The 18,698-nt window shown below is 35.7% G+C and overlaps 1 protein-coding gene across 1 annotated transcript in view; it reads right to left on the reverse strand.

Moving 5' to 3' along the window:
* PCDH15 (protocadherin related 15) overlaps nt 1–18,698 on the reverse strand; it is a 697,494-nt gene that overhangs the window by 325,454 nt on the left and 353,342 nt on the right. The gene's annotated exons all lie outside the window — the stretch shown is intronic.

Here is an 18,698-nt window from a genome sequence, read left to right on the forward strand (position 1 = left end):
CATAAATCTTAATTACAGTCTGCATGGTCTTCCACAATATCTTGCAATAAACAAAGACTAGTAATTTGTACCAAATATCAAGCTGCTTGAAAATTAAAATGAACATATTCTGTTCCAGCTGGGCAAATATTTTTCCGGAAGCAAGGATCCAGCCAATTACATCAATCATATTAAATCAAAATATATTGATGATACTCTTAATGCCTACAGAGGATATTTCTTAAATATAGGCATTTAGTGAGTTGAAGCACATTTCTTCGTGCAGAAATTTTCTTCAAGTGCATTATCTTCCTTTGTATAATGTGATATTCTTTTTTTTCAAGTGAAGAAAAAGTAGAAGTAAAATCATGTAACTATAGAGTATACGTAGGCATTTGGCAAAACAATAACTGTAAGAATAAAATAACTATGGCTTCCAATTATTAATGGCTACTTTGTGCAAAATGATTCTGTAAATAATTTTCAGTAAGTCGGAAAATCATTCCCATTTTACAGAGAAGAACTTGGGGGCTTTGAGATAGTAAATAACATGTCCAAATCAAAGAGACAATTGAAAATAGAGCTTGCATTCAAAATCAGGGTGCCAGAAGCCAGACGTATCCAAAAATGGGTTAATTTCTATTATTCCTTTGCTTCAACACAGAGACAAGAAGAGAAACTCTCCTGGGACACTATGTAAGGGGAAATAAAAGAAACTTTTCCAGGGAGATAGACTTAGAAATCCAGAAATAGTCCAAATTGCACATGACAATTTAGCATATGATAAGGGAGTCATCTCAAAACAGTAGGGGAAAATGGATTTTTGAATACTAGCTTTTATCAAATAGAAAACTCATACAGAAAATGATCAAATTGCATCCATTCTTTATACTCACATAAACCCCAAATGGAGAGGATATTCATGTATAATAAACAATGAAACAATACAAGTGCTCATAATAGATGACAACACAAACGAATTCTACTATAATGTGAGAGTAGGCTCCTAACTATGGCTCAGAATCAAGAAACAATAAGGAAAGAGAAAGACAAATTTGATGACATTACAAAATGGCTTGACAAGACACAATGAACAAAGTAGGGAAAATATTTGCAATTCACAACAGACATAAAATGCCCAAATTCCTAACATAGGTAGATTTACAAATTAAGAATGAAAAACATTAACAGTACATTGAAAAAAGATCGGATGAGAATAAAAGGAGTTCACAGAAAGAGAAAGGTAAATGACTCTTGATCATATACAAAGATGCTCAACTTTATAAAGAAGAAGAAAAATTCAAATTAAAACCACACTGAAATTCCATGTGTTACTTGTTAGATTAGCAATGATCCAAAGTGGACACTATACTCTATTGGTGAGCCTGCGAAAAGAAATGTACTTTCAGGCATTTCTGGTATTATTAAAAGAGTGCCACAAAATGTATGATGGAAAATCTGGCATAATACATGAGAATAATATGAGTATTGCGGAATTCTGAGAGGATGACATAAGGAATCATGAAACAGTAATTGGCAAGATCTGATATAACTATTTCAGAACTCTGGAGTTTAAGTTTTCCAACTTCCGGAGTAAGGTTTGGACAATAAAATATGGTGAATTTACATCAGTGACAACTCTTAGCACAGTCGCAATTACTCATCTTGCCCCCCATCGCCTGTCAGGAGACATATTCCTGTAGAGCACCTTGCACACTGCTGCTGGGAGTAATTATGGGAAAAAAGGACCATGTACTCTAAATATCAGTGATCTGTGCCCTGATGAGTGGCTGTTGTTTATGATCACAGAGGTGCAGGTGACTATTGTTGTCACATTCACCCTTCTTGCTCTCAGCCCCTCCACTTAGGTTGAGGAAATTTCCAGGGGATTGGAAATTCACCCTCTTCATTTTTCGCTTTATTTCCCTTTGGAAACCAGGCATTAAAAACTAGGTCATCTCAAAGCAACTACATATGGAGGGAAATTAGCAAGCCACTGTGTATACCCAGGGGTAGTCATAGCTCAGAAACTACTTGAGAAGACCTTAGGTTTACAACTCAAACTAGTCCTCGGCATAGAGACAGACTACAATAAAGAAAACACACACACACACACACACACACACACACACACACACACTTCAACAAAAATAGAAACAAAAACCAGTAATTTCTGGGAAAGTGAAAAATTCTGATTTCCAGAATTGCCAAATTATTAGATTCAAATGTCCAGTTTTCAACAACAACAATAACAACAACAACACAAGGTATACATGAAAACAGAATAGTATGGCCCTTTGAAGGAAAAACAAATCAATAGAAATTGCTCTGAAAAACATCTGATTAATTACTTACTAGATAAATATGTTGAAACAACTCTCTTAAAGATGTTCAAAGAACTAAAAATAGGTGTAGAGAAAGTCAAGAAATGTATGTATTAACAAAATGGAGGAGAGATAGATAATCTAAAAGGAAGCTATAAAAAAAATTCTGTCACTGAAAAGGACAATCCTGAAATAAAAAGTTTATTAGAGAGGTTGAAATACAACTGACTAAGCCACCCAGGCACCCAATAGTTCTGTATGTTATTAAATATAAGCTGGTATAGAAAATACACTAAAGAAAATAAAAACTGAATTTAAACACTACAAAAAATCAACTAAACACAAAAGGAGACATTGCTGAAGGAAATGAAGATGAGAAAACTGTAAGAGGTATGGAAGAAAATTAATACCAAAATGGTAGAAGTCCTTCTTTATCAGTTATGACATTAAATGTACATTAATTGAACTCTCCAATCAAAGACAGATATTGACCAAACAGGTTAAAAAAGCCTGACCTAACTATATGCTGTCTACAAGACACTCAGTTTAGATTCCAAGATACAAATAAATGGAGAGTGGAAAGCTGACATATGCCAGACCTTGAGGACACTACGATAAATGAAATAAGCTTCTCATAAAAAAGACAAATACCACATGATTCTACTTATATAAGGTACAATCACAATCACAGAGACAGTAAGTAGAATTGTGTATTTTCAGGGGTCATGGGGAAGAGGAGAGTAAGGAAAGGAATTGCAGACACAACCTTAAAATTTAATTAATGCCACTAACTGTATACCTAGAAATGGTTAAGATGGGAACCTATGTGTTATGTATATTTTATGACATTTAATATATTGAAGAAATTCATAGTAGCATTTATTTTTGATCCAGAAATCCCACTTCAAGAAAATTTTTGCATTCTAACAGTTAAAAATAAGTAGTTACCTAAATATACATTAAGAGTGGATACATCCTCAAATGGATAATAATTGAAATGTAAATAAGAATGATTAATATCTTTATCTATTACTGTAGAATTATCTTTATTTATATTAAGTGACAAAACAACTTGGAGAAACATGTATATAGTATACTAACTTTTAAGAAAGAGAAGTATACACTGCTATTTTTTATTTTAGAGCCATATGAATATTATATATCATTATAAGACATTGAATATAAGAACAGCTTAAAAATAAAAATTAAATTTAGAAATCTAAATGTTTATTCAGTTTATTCAGTTGGTCCTTTACAAATAGAAAAGGTCATCCAGACAACTTTCACAGTATAATGTAGCTCAAGAACAATTGAAATTATAAAAACAAAAACAAAGACAAATGAACAAACTGTTTGTAGTAATAATATTCTTCATGTTAGTGTTGTTATTCTAAGATAGTTATCATTGTATTTTGTCAGGAATGAAATGAATAATAATGTGGTGTCTTAACTCTATTATTCTCAGTGTTAAAAATTGAGTTCTTATCAAAGAAAACTGGATTGCCATAGAAATTTAAGGAAATTTATGGCTATTTCCCAAGTTTTTATATTGTGGACATGTAAGAATTTATAATCAGTCCCAGTCAAATGTTACTGCTAAATAACATTATGACCTCTCCTTCAGTAGAGCAAAAAGCAATTATGATATGCAACTTATCTACAGATGATTTTCAATGAAAACCTTCAAGTGACCCCTGAATGTTGAGTATCTTGCAAAAGCCAGGCTATTACTAATGTATAAAAAGGTTTCCAAGAACGGAAGTGCATGTCTAAGTTCAAGGATCCTATAGATTCACTTAATTTCCTCATTTAGAAGATGTGATATTCATTTCATTTAGTAAAACTATACTTAATTCATCTACAGAAGTTGTTTCTTGGTTCCAGTTCAAGATGGTGATGTAGGGAGACCCTGAACTCGCCTCCTCCATGGAGCACACCAAATTGTACCTATTACTAGAGCAGTTGCTCCTGAAGAAGAACCAAGGGCTGGCTGAACAGCTACTGAAACACCAAAGAGAGAGAATAGCAAGAGAAAAGATAGATGGAGAAACAATAAGGAAGGACCTCCTCACCGCGACTGCTGCCAACAGCAGTGGAGAGGGACAGTGCTGAGGAACCAGGAACAGAACCCTCTGTCCTTGTGCACAGAAATAAAACAGTGGTTTAAAAGAGGAACTAGCATACAGAAGAGATATTGTGAGAACTCCGCCAAGCAGCAGAGGAGTCATAGAATGCCGTCCAGGTCAGAGGGACTGGAGAATGACATTGTTCATATTCCCACCCAACCTTAAAAACCTAAACAGGTGTGAAGTCCAGACCCCATGACAGGTGGGTCCAGTCATCTCAGTGAGTTTGTGATTTCAGTGATCCCAGGTTCCAGAAGTCACAACAATCCTGGTCACACCAGGGCACACAAAACAAAGCTAGGGTCTAAAAGGGTCCAGGAACTCTGGAAATGCTCTCACTCCCTCCACTTTAGAAGCCCAGACCACAACAGGGTCTGGAAGCTATAGCGAGGGGGTCTGATTGCATGATTAGTGTGAGCTGATCCTATAACTGGAAAGTCAGATTGTCACAGAGAGCTGGCAACTGTAACAAGCCTGGGACCTGCAAGCCACATCTGCCCCTTGCCTGCTGGGACACAGAAAAAAATAATCAGTTTAAGCGTGCCAGGGAACTGAAGAAGAATTTTCTCCCCTTCAATCTTAAAAGCTCAGACAGGAGCAGAACCCAGCTCAACGGTGAGCTTGCGTCCTCAGGGAACCTAGGGTCCACAAATCTACACCAGTACTGTGGAGTGCTGAGCACAGCAAACAAGCTGTGGTTTTGTGGTTTTTCCTTGTTCATTTAATACATTTGTTTTTACTTTTATAAATATACTTTATTGTTTTTTACTTTTTAAAATTTGTGTTGCTTTATTTTGGTTTCTTCCTTTTGCTTTTTTTCTTTTCTTCCTTTTTCCCCCTCATTCTTTATTTTCTTCTTTTATTATTTTTTTCATTTATTCTTTCTGTAAAAAGCCATGGTTTAAAAGTGTAACTAGCATTTCCAGCCACAGCCCCAAACAACCAGCAAAATTCCTCAAGCACACGTGGTCTGGGTAGGGAACACCATACACAAGACCACTTATTTAACTTTAGGACAATTAGCCATTTCTCCCAATCTATAGAAACACAAACAGAAAGTTAAACAACATGAAGAGGCAAAATAAAATGCTTCAAAAGAAATAACAAGAAAAAAACACAACCCTAAATGAAACAGAGATAAGCAATATGCCTGATAAAGAATTTAAAGTAATAATCATAAAGATACTCACTGGATGCAGAAAAAAAAATGGAATAACTCAGTGAGACCTTCAATAAAGAGACAGAAAATATTAAAAAGTACTAATTAGATTTGAAGATACAATGTCTAAAATAACACACACACACACACACACATGTGCACACAACAGTGAATCAATAGTAGATGAGAGGAGGAAGAAGACTGTGTCAGCCATTTAATGAAAAGCACACAAGCAAAACAACAAAAGGAGAAGATTTTTTTTTATATGAGGACAGATTAAGAAGTCCCTTGGATAGCATCAAGTGAACAAACATTCATATTATAGTGAGCTCAGAAAAAGAAGAGCAAGAGAAAGATACAGAATCTTTATTTGAATAATAATTGAAAATCTCATAACCTAGGGAAGGAAATAGACATCTAAGTCTAAGAAGCAAAGGGAGTTCCAAACAAGATGGACCTAAGTAAATCTATACCATAGCACATAATAAAATGTCAAAGGTAAAAGATAAACTTAAAAACAGTAAGAGGGAAAAAGATGGTACCTAGAGTGAAAACCTACAAGGTTTTTAGCAGATTTTTAGCAGAAAGCTTGTAAGCCAGAAAGAAGTGGCATGATATATTCAAAGTGCTGAAAGAAGAAAAAAAAAAAACCCCTACAACTAAGCATACACAGCAAAGTTATCATTCAGATTTGAAAGAGAGATAAAAGTTTTCCAGACAAATAAATTATACAAGAGTTCATCACCATTAAACCAGCCTAACACAAAATGTTAAGACCACTTCTTTAAGTGGAAAAGAAATACCCACAATTAGACATTAAAAAATATGAATAAAAAGATGTAAAATGTGATAGCAGAGAAAAGAGTAAAAAAAAAAAACAAAAGAGAAAGAGGAAAAGAGATTTTTTCTGCTTTCTTTTCTTTTTTTCTTTTCTCTTAAGAATATGTTTGAACTTGAATGATGAAATTAATATGGACTACTAATTACTTTGTATGTTACATATGAACCTTATTGAAACAACTCCAAACCTACATAGATAATAAAAAATGAAGAGAAAGAAAGGCAAAGAATAATAATAGATACTCATTGATCACAAATAAAGCAAGAGAAGAAGAAAGAAACAAAGAATAACAAATTAAAAAAAAAACAAAAACAACCAAAAACAAAATAAATTTTTAAAATGTTGATAAGTACATCCTATCCATAATTACATTAAATGTAAATGTTCAAAATGCTCTGTTCAAAAGCCAAAAGACATAGGGTGACAGAATGTATAAAACAAACAAACAAAACCCATCTACATGCTGCCAGTAAGAGACCCACCTCAGATTTAGATACTTAAAGGCTGAAAGTGAGGAGAAAGAAAAAAAACATTCACCATGAAAATATGTAAGAAAGAAAAAAAAAAGCTAGGATAGCAATAATTACATCTGACAAACTAGACTTTTAAAAAAAGACTAATAAGAGACAAAGAAGGACACTACCTAGTCATAAAGGTATAAATCTGAGAAGAGGAAACAATTGTCAATATCTACACACTCAGCACTGGAACACCTAAATGTATAAAACAGATATTAATGGACATTAAGAGATAAATTGATAGTAATAAAATGATAGTAGGAGACTCTAACACTTCACTTACATCAATGTATAGATCATCCAGAAAATCAAGAAAACAATGTCTTTTAATGACACATTGGACCAGATTGACATAACAGATATAAAAAGAACATTCTATCTAGAAACAACAGAATGCACATTGTTTTCAAATGCACAAGGTACATTATCCAGAATAGATCACATATTAGGCCATAAGATATATCTAAATAGTTTTAAGAAGCTTGAAATCACACCATGCATCTTTTCTAACTATAATGTTATGAAACTAGAAATAAATCATGAAAAAAAGGAAGAAACACAAACATGTGAAGACTCAACAACATGATACTAAACAACCAATGGGTCAATGAAGCAGTCAATGAAGAGATTAAAAAAAAATGAAAGCAAATAAAAATGAAAACTCAATGGTACCAAATATCCGGGATACAGTGAAATCAGTTGTAGGAGAGAAGTTAACAGCAATATAGGCCTACTTCAAGATCAGAAAAAAATTCAAATAAACATTTAATCTTATGCCTGTAGAAACTGGAAAACAAAAGAAAGCCCATGTTGAGTATAAATAGTAAATATCAGAGCAAAGATAAATGAGGAGAAACTAAAAAAAACAATAGAAAAAAATCCGTGGAACCAGGAGTTTATTTTTTAAAAAGATAAACAAAAGGGACAAACCTTTAGCCAGACTCATCAAGAAATAAACAGAAAGGACAAAGACACACAGACACATGCACGCGCATGTGTGCGCATGCTCACACACACACACACACACACACACACACACACACCACACACTAAAATGAAAAATGAGGGAAGAGAAGTAAGCATTGGCACCACAGAAATACATGATAGGATACTATAAAAAACTCAGGCCAACAAACTGAACCACCTAAAAGAAATGGATAAATTCCTAGAAACATATAATCTTCCAAAACTGAATGAGACTGATAAAGAATCTGAACAGAACAATTACAAGTAACAAAATTGAATTAGTAATCAAAAACTACAAAAAGTTAAAGTCCAGGACTAAATGGATTCACAAATTAATTCTACAAGACATTTAAATAAGAGTTAATACCTATTCTTCTCAAACTATTCCAAAAATAGAAGAGACATAAAAGCTTCCAAATACATTCCATGAGGCCAGCATTACCAAGTACCAAAAATCAGCAAAGACACCACAAAAACATATAACTACAGGCTAATATCCCTGATCATAGATATAAACTCCAATAAAATATTAGTAAATTACATATAATAGTACATTGAAAAGATCATTCACCATGGTTTGGTTGAGTTTATTCCTGGGATGCAAGGATGGTTCAGTATTTACAAATCAATCAACATTATACAACACAACAAAACTAGGGAACTGGACAACTACATGTAAAAGAATAAAACTGGATGACTTTCTAACACATTTCATTAAAATGAACTCAAATTGGATTAAAGGGCTACACATGTGTCCTGAGCCCATAAAAATTCTGAAGAGATCACAGGCAGTAATTTCTACAGAATTAGCCATCACAAAATTTTTCTTATGCATATCTCCTAAGGCCCAGGAAACAACAGTAAAAATAAACTATTGGGACTACATCAAAATAAAAAGTTTCTGCACACAAAGGAAAAAAATATCTGATAAAGCATTAGTACCCAAAATATATAAAGAACTTTTAGAACTCAATACTAACAAACACAAATATTCCAATTAGAAATGAGCAGAAGACATGAACAAACATTTCTCAAAGAAGACATCCAGATGGCCACCAGACGCATGAAAAGATGCCCTACATCGCTCATCATTAGGGAAATGCAAATCAAAACCACCATGAGATATCACCTCACATGTAAAGAGTGTCTAAAGTAAAGAAATACAAGAAACAACAAGTGTTGGTGAGGATGTAGAGAAAAAGGAACCCCTGTGCACTCTTGGTGGCAATGCACACTGGTGAAGACACTGTTGAAACCAGTGTGGATATTTAAAAAATTAAAAGTGGAACTACTACATGATCCAGTAATTTCAATACTGAGTATTTATTCAGGTACAAAAAAATAGGACCTTGAAAAGATATATGGACCTGTATGTTTATTTCAGCATTAATTACAATAGCCAAGACATAGCCAAGTTGAGGAAGTAACCTAAGTGTTGTCCATCAATAGATAAAGAAATAAGTATATATTATTTATATACATACACACATATATATACATACATATATATATACACATATATACAATGGAATAATTCACAGCCATAAAAAAGGGATGAGATTGTGCCATTTGAGACAATAGGAATGAACTTAGAGGGTCTTAGGCTGAGTCAGACTCAGAAAGACAAATACCATATGATTCCATTCACAAGTGGAATCTAAAAATAAATGAGAAAAACAAACTCAAAGAACAATCAGACCTATAAATACAGAGAATAAAGTGATGGTTACCAGGGGAAAGGTGTGTATGGGTGAAGGGGAAGAAAAATGCAGCCTCCACTTATGGAATTCAGAAGTCATGGGAATAAAAATCAGAGCATCAGGAAGCCAAGTCAATGGCATGGTAATAGTGATGTAACAGGACAGATGGCAGCTATGAATGATGATGTGAAGACGTGTCAACACTTGAAAGTAATGCAACATTGTGTGTCAGCTATACTCACATTAAAACAACAATAACAACAACAATGAAGGGACTGCTCCTTTCCATTATAAACATAAATAACAATTATTTTAAATAGGTCCTTCTTTCAAAACCTTTCCAAAGCTCTGAGTTATCTCCATTTAGTTTTGTCTTGATTGTAATCTTGGGGTTAATTGTATTAAAATTCCATTCTCTTGATATTAAATTCACCTGTGACCCTAGTTATAGAACTATAGAATTATTATAGAACAATAATTTCAACCATGTTTTCATCTATGCCTTCAAGCACATTTCTTTTTGTATCATATTATTCCTAGATTGATGCCCAGGCAATAGATATGGCCTCTAATTTCTTGCCATTCTCCACTGTTAGTATTAAATTTGTCATTTGCCTCCCAGCTGTCCCGGTTTCCCTGTGCATCTTTGACCATTCTAACTGAAAACAGTGAACTCCCTCTGTCCTACTCTTACATCTTCCAGATCTCTTCAGGTCTACCCATTCCCTTTGCAATCTCCTTGTTAAGCTATTTCTGACAAAGAATACACTCTTTTTTCCTGTTCTAAAACAGTGCCAGAAACTCTGTAATTCATCCCCCCCTCAAAAAAATAAAACCTCAAATTTGCTTTTACTTGTCTCTCAAGAAAACCAAAGTTACTCCATTAGTAGCCAATTTCTCAATTTAGGAAAATACTACAATGATTTTCCTAGGTTATTTTCCTGATGCATTTTTACAGCAGTGCTTCTAAAAGTATAGATCTTGGTCTACTTGTTTGAGAAAGGTCAAGATCCCATCCTGTCTTGCTGAATCAGAGTCTCTGAAAAGCAATGTCAGAAATACACACCTTGGAAATTCTCTAAAATTTGAGAACCACCGTGTTATGGCACATGAAATGCCCGTACCTGTTATTTAAACATGAAAAGAAGTATAAAAACACAAACTGAATTTTTGCTGATACCACCAGTTTTCTGACTATGCAGATGCGACTCTCCAAATTCCTATCTTATGACTCTTCACGTGTTGTCCATGTGATCTTCCCTGCCTGTGCCCTCACCGTTCTCTTGTCCTGTGTTTTTCTGTAGTCCTACTCTGCTACCTCATCTAAAGCCTTGCCCTCTCATGCACGTGCTGCTCTGATAGCTTCCTCAACCTTCTGACTTGCCATGCATTTATACTAACTAGGGTAAACATGCAAAAATGCCACTTTTATCTCCCGGTTATCTAGACAAGATTTAATCTATTGTTTACTGCGGTGCTGCCCAAGGTGTGTTAGTGGCGCAATTTACATACAATTAAATGCATAGATAAGCTTCGATGTTTTTGGAGAATTGTATAGATCCATATAACCACCACCAATATTAAAACTGTAATTTCAAATTTCTTTTGTCCAAAAGTAATACAAATATTTAATATTCATGGTAACACTTTCTCTTGATATGTGTGTAGGGACACCCTCAAAGGGTCTTGAGGGAGGCATGGAGACTATGCAGAGTAGACAGGAGGACAGAAGCACCCTCCCCTGTCTGTCTGCCTTCAGCACAACGCAATGGGCTTTGGTTTGTATCTGGCTAAAGTGACCTATGTTTTGTAGGGTTTGGTTTTCACCAAACACATACTCACACAAATGAATAAATGGCTGAGAAATATTTCTTCAAGTGAACCTGAGATGAAAATGAACACTAATGATGCATGCAAAAGTGAACACCAGGGAGGGAAAGGAGGCTCACCCCCATGCTCCTAGTACAAGAACTAAATCAATCATGCTAGCAGGTCACATCCTGAAGATCCAAGCAGATCAACTCAGCCTGATAATTTTTTAAATGTTTATTTATTTTGAGAGAGAGAGAGAGCGCACGAGCACACACATGAGCACATAAGGGGCAAAAAGAGAGGAAGAAAGAGAGAATACCAAGCAGGTTCTGTACCATCAGGGCAGAGCCCGACACAAGGCTCGAACTCACAAAACACAAGATCATAACCTGAGCTGAAATCAAGAATTGTAGTCTTAACCAATTGAGCCACCCAGACACCCCCAGGCTGATAATTTTTAAACAACTCTTAGAAATACTTGATGTGGGGGCATCTGGGTGGCTCAGTCAGTTGAGCATCTGACTTCAGCTCGGGTCATGATATTACAGTTTGTGGGTTTGAGCCCCATGTCAGACCCTGAGCTGTCAACACAGACCCTGGAACCTGCTTCTGATTCTGTGTCTCCCTCTCTCTCTGTCCCTCCCCTGCTCATAATCTGTCTTTCTCTGTATCTCAAAAATAAATAAATGTTAAAAATTTAAAAAAGAAATACTTGATGTGGAGTTACATCCAACATAATTAATAATAATCAGTGCTCTATGCAACTGTTGAGCATTGAAGTATCAACTAATGATAATGCACATTTTTTAAATAGTACAGGGCTTACTCAACTTATTTTTAACTCATGGGACAAGGAATGAGAAAGTTACTTCTTAATCCAACTTGTAAGTATTTTAATCTAACACACACACACATGACCTGAAGCAGATCAGAGACAGCTACAAATTCTGTGGTTCCTACCAAGAGCAGTCTATTTTCCCTCTTCTTTGTGTTTTAATTTTTTTTAAATTTATTTTGAGAGAGAGGGACAGAGAGCATGAATGGGGCAGGGACAGACAGAGAGAGAATCCCAAGCAGGCTCTATGCTATCAGCCAGGATCCTGATGTGGGGCTTGATCTCATGAACAGTGAGATGATGACTTGAGCCGAAATCAAGAATCTGATGCTTAACTGACTGAGCCACCCAGGCACCCCAGTATTTTCCCTCTTTTTATAATTAATTTTTTTAACATTTATTTATTGTTGAGAGACAGAACATGAACATGGGGGGGCAGAAAGAGAGCGAGACACAGAATCCCAAGCAGGTTCCAGGTTCTGAGTTGTCAGCAGTGAGCTCAATGTGGGACTCAAACTCACAAATCTCAAGATCATGACCTGAGAGCTGAAGTCTGACCCTTAACTGAGCCACCCAGATGCCCCCCTCTTCTTCAATAGGAGTTAGACTCACTCTTGATTTGACCAATGGATGATAGTAGAAATAATGCCATTCCAGTCTGGGGACCCAGCTGTAAGAAAACTGATTACCTTGTGAATTTCAGTAGAGGAAAGGGGAGTAACCACACTGGATGTCCGTATCCGTGTCTAGCTCCCAGCTGAATGTACACATTTGAGTAGCCTCAACTACACCATGTGAAACAAAAGAACTTCCCAACCAACCCACCGAAATAGAAGGGTACCAAGTTGCAGCCATTTTAGATCGCTATTGTTTCGAGTGGTTTGTTGCACCAGAACAGACAACGAAAGCACTAACCGCGGCTTCCCTTGTTTCCTCAGCTCACATTGTTTTCATGTTTTGATGAATTTTGGTTCACTTCCACAAAGTTTCTTGCCCTGAACTTTACCGTTTTCTCCACTGGCTGCACTGTGTTAATAACCAGAGCAACACAGCAAACCAAGTATTAAGAATTATAAAGCCTTCCTGCAAACCCAGGGCCATAGCTTCTGGGCTGTTAGAAACAGACTTCTATTTGATTTAAGCCACTTTGTTCTGGAGGTTTTTTGTGAAGCTGTTAAAGTTGCACCTTTACTAATATATACCCACACCTGCCCCATCACTCTAGATAACAGGCTTATCTTTGGATTCAATCAATGCTCTCATTTTTAGCAGATATTTTTGTGAGCTCCAGTATTTGTGTCTTATTATTCTACACTATTGATCCTTATAGGGTCAGGGCAAGAAGTTCAATGTTTTTGGAAATGGAGAGTTCTCTGAAACAATTTCCAGGGGAAGCCATAAAAATATGAACAATGCTGATACTCAGTAATATGATCTGTATAGTAGGAGAAACATCTTCCAATAATGTGTGCCACAACATCAAGCTTCTCACTCATGCCTACATCATAATACTTCACAATATTCCAGCTTATTAGCTAGGAATAAGTTCCTGATAATAGAGAAAAATAACCCAAAAATCCAGAAAGGAAAAGAAGAACATTTCTGAATTGGTGCAGGCTATTTAGAATTAGAATCAAAATCCTGGAAAATAGAAAGGCCTGAGGGAATGGAACTAATAGACTATGTGTGCAGTTACTTAATGTTTGAAAGGTCAACATGTAAAAAAAAAAAGAATGCAGTTATAAGGTACGTAGCACTGGGAAAATAAAACAAAAGAAGAAAAGTAAAAGAAGATAAATGAAAATTCGGGACTCTCCCTAGTATTTGTGAAATCGGAAATATACAGAGGAAGGATTTGAGGGCCCAGGGCATATTGTCATTGTGTTTTCATCTTAAAATACATATTTAAATCTGTATCTTCCTGTGGCTTTTCCAAACTGTGTATACTATATGCTTGAGCACAAAAATACTAATATTTAATACTTTTCAGAGTTAATGTGTGTTTGTAAAAATATTTGAACCCAATGTTTCTGGGTCTGGTGTTTCTATTCTTTTTTCCCCCCTAAAATATTTATTTATTTTGAAAGAGAGAGAGAACACACATGTGTGTGAGTGGGGGAGGGGCAGAGAGAGAGAGAGAGAGGGAGAGAGAAAATCCCAAGCAGACTCCACAATGTCAGCACAGATCCCAATGTGGGGCTCCATCTCACAAACCATGCAACTGTGACCTGAGCCAAAACCAAGAGTGAGATGCTTAACTGACTGCGCCACCCAAGAGCCCCTGATGTTGCCATTCTTTTTTTTTATTAATTTTTTTTAAATCTACATTTATTTGTGAGACAGAGACAGAGTCTAAATGGGGAAAGGGTAGAGAGAGGGAGACACAGAATCTGAAGTGGCATCCAGGCTCTGAGTTGTTAGCACAGAGCCTGACATGAGGCTTGAACCCATGGACCAAAAGATTATGACCTGAGCAGAAATCAAAGGCTCAACTGACTGACCATCCAGGTTCCCATGGTGTGGCCTTTCTTAACCAGTGTGTTACACCAAGTCTTCAGTTGCTAGAATATTCATAATATAATCATAATTATGACACTAACTTTGAATAATAAGGGAGAGTAGCTATTAATTATATATTTTATTTATATTTTGGTATGTAGTGCTTATTTACATGTTACATTTAATACATATTATTTGTCATACACTAGATGCTCTTTTTTGAGCATCCAGCATTACAAAATACTAGTATCATAAGCTGCTGATATAAACTAAAAGTTAGTAGCCCTTCTTGTATTATTAGAATTAAACATATTCTATCATATCTTTGTTAATGATGATGTGGGGACAGTCATGAAAATGTGCCTTTTTATCTCTTGTTAGAGCTTTTGACTTAAACTTTAATCCATTTGATAGAAGGATTGCTGCCCCTGCTCTCTGCCGATTTACATATGTAAGAAATATCTCTCCATCCCTTCACTTTCAGGCCATGATTGCCCTAAAGCTTAAGTGAGTCTCTCATTGGACGCATATTGTTGACTTTTTTCCTTTTATCCATTCAGCCACTCTACATCTTTTATTTTTATTATTTAAAAAAATTTTCAACATTTATTCATTTTTGAGAGAGAGAGAGAGAGAGTGAGAGAGAAAGCATGAGTGGGGGAGGGGCAGAGAGTGAGGGAGACACAGAATCTTAAGCAGACTCCAGGCTCTGAGCTGTCAGCACAAAGCCAATGCGGGGCTTGATCCCCCAAACCATGAGATCATGACCTGAGCTGAAGTCAGATGCCTAACAACTTAGCTACCCAGGTGCCTCATCATGTATCCACGATTTCTGATGCTATATCATGTAATAATTTTACTGAGATTTAATATCCATGAAAATGCACCTTTTTGTTACTTTAAAAATCTTTCTTAGTCTGTGCTATTTGATAATTTGATTGAGATGTGTCTTGATTTATTTGTGTATAGTTTTTGAAACATTGCTGAGTTTCTTGAATGTATGGATTGTTTTCCTAAAATGTAGGGTGCTTTTAATGATTTATATTCATATATCTTTCTACCCCTTTCTCTTCTTTCCTGGGACTCCTGTTACACATACGTTGGTATACTGAATAGTATCCTACCAGTGTCTCAGGCTTCCTTCTTCACATTTCTTCACTCCTTTTTCTCTTCTTGCTTCTCAGATTTGATCAGTTTAACTGATCTCCTTTCAAATTTGCTGATTCTTTCTTCTCCCTGCTTGAATCTTCTAATAATAATAAGCTGTGCTAGTAAATTTTTAAATTTCAGTTGTTATATTTTTCAATTCCAAAATTTCTATTTGGTTCCTTTTTATATCTGTCTCTTTGGTAATATTCTCTAATTGGTGAGATATTGCTATATATTAATTTAATTCTTTATACATGGTTTTCTTTAGCTCTTTGAACATATTTGAAATACTCAGTTGAAATTCTTTGTAAGTCCAATGCCTAGACTTCCTCAGAAAAACTTTTGTTGCTTTATTTTCCCTGTGTATCAGCCATTCTTTCCTGTTTCATTCCAATCTCATACAATCTCTCAAAAACTGGTTATTTCAAACAGTATTATGTGACAACACTGAATATCAGATTTCTCCATTCCCCAGGTCTGTTGAAGATGGTGTTTGTTTTACTTGTGCTCATTTGTTTTCTCAACTAATGCTTTCTGAACCAATAACTCTAAAATTTGCTTCTTGGCCATGTGGGGCCACTGAAATCTGTACACAGTTTAGTGTTTAGTTAATGACTGGGTGGAGATCTTTTTACATACTTGGAGAGAATAAGCCTCCTGGTCTTTGTTAAGGAGCACTTTGTTCATTTTAGATCACACTGTTGGTCCTCAATCCTGCTGTTTAGAACTCCATCCGAGCCTTTGCTTTCTGCTTTTGCAGAAACCCAAAGTAAGCCAGAGATGAAGGCTTTCTCAGGTGTTTTCTGAAAATGCACACAGTACTGTTCTTACTGTTGTCCTTCCAAGAGTCCTAGAAATGCCAAAGTGTTTAAAGACCCTGTGTACATCATTCCTAGTTTTCTTTTTAAACTTACTGGTTAGCCAATTGCTTGTTCCAATTTGTGTCTATCATTTCAGGCAGCAACAAAATTAAAACACTTGCCTGTAATTGTTTTTGACACACTCCTTCCCCACTCCCCCTCACTGCCCCTCAAATAAGGTTTTTTTTTTGTGCTGGGTGAAATCTGAGTTAGCCTTTGATATGGGTTCTTCCAGGAACCACCAGCCAAGTCATAGGATGATTTTGGAAGTGAGGCTTTGAAAGCACTCCATTCAGTTCTGCTTTTTTGAGTGACTGTCAAGATACTTTGGGAAGGCAGGTTGTTATTTTTATTAAGTTTATTTATTTATTTTGGAAAAGAGAGAGAGCGAGCATGTGTGTGTGTGCAGGGAAGAGACAGAGAGTGAGGTGTAAAGAATCCCAAGCAGGTTTTGCACTGTCAGCACAGAGCCCAACATGGGGCTCAAACTCGTGAACCATGAGATCATGGCCTAAGCCAAAACCAAGAGTTTGGCTATGACCAACAGAGCCACCCAGGTGGCCCAAGGTTGTTGGATTTAATGGTATTCCTGAACTAGCTAGCAGGCAATGGGACTCAAGTAAATGAAAAATTCCACTAAGCTAAAAAAATAAATAACACCAAAGCCAGCTGTTTTTCTTGAGTAGATGTTCCCTGGGTTGCTGTAAAACTTGGTTAATTCAGGAATTAATGATCCACAATTATGATTTCACTTTTTTTCTACTAGTTTTTCATTGCTTTTAGGGAAAGACAAATTTTTATAAGTCTTTACTTGATGATTTTCAATGACTTCATCTGGAATTGGTCCTTAAGGTACTGAAATGTTAATCTAATATTACGTGCGTTGTGATTTTATGATACTGAAGATGACAAATGAAGGACTTCCTTAAATACATAACAGTGTTTGTGAAACGATAAGTGCCCCCCCATCAAAATTCAGTTCATCTAAATTTATGTCAGTTTTTTCGAAAATTTTAGTTTACCAGAAAATTCTATTTTACACATAATCAACTGAGATTTTATTGTTGCTTTTGTTGTTGTTATCATTGTTGTTTTGTCCCTTAGCGAATATTCCAATTTAAACCTAAATTTCATCCTCCTAATACTAAAACATGGAAGGGGCATTGGTTGGGCTGACTATCAGAGTTTTACTTATTCCCCTGAAAATGTCACCCTTTTGGGGATAAAACAATTTCCATTTTAAGGCAGGAGTCAATTTTGAGGAATTTTTTTTTTCTTTTGAGTTTTTGACCTTGCTTAGACTCTGAATATCTTTCACTGAGACTATCCCTGCTAATCCCATCCTTCACAGATATAATGGTATCATTTTTCTGTGGAGAAAGCCAGTGGACACCTCACAGGAAATAACGGAATGAGGTGACGTAGGGTGAGGTTGCTGGGGATGATCAGTAGTAGAAGTAATTCCACCATTGACGATAGTTATGACAGGACCAATGAAGGAACCAGCAACACTCCTGGGATGAACTTTCTGTACACCTGAGCTTTGTATCCTGCAGTTTGTAAATAGACCACCAAGAATGTGCGAGAGCAGTGAAGAGCCATCAACATGGTAACTGAAAAAACTAGTTCTGAGGAATGTGCAACCAGGATTATTTGGGTGGACTTAAGGAAAATGAAGAGTTCTTGCCAAGTACATAAAATTAGAGTCATGGAAATCCTGTTGTATGTGTGTGTGTGTATGCTTCTATTCTTACTAGTCTTGTCTAACTTAGGATACAAGAATTTTCTTCCTAATGGTAATGGCAACATGAACTAATATTTATTGAGCACTAGCTCTTTTCCAGGCATTGTTACATATTTACCCATGTTGAATCAAATCCTCAAAATCGTTTTATAGAAGGTCTGTTTTTATGAACTCCATGTTATTTAT

Source organism: Suricata suricatta, chromosome 2 (assembly GCF_006229205.1).
Source record: "Suricata suricatta isolate VVHF042 chromosome 2, meerkat_22Aug2017_6uvM2_HiC, whole genome shotgun sequence".
Classification (NCBI taxonomy): domain Eukaryota; kingdom Metazoa; phylum Chordata; class Mammalia; order Carnivora; family Herpestidae; genus Suricata; species Suricata suricatta.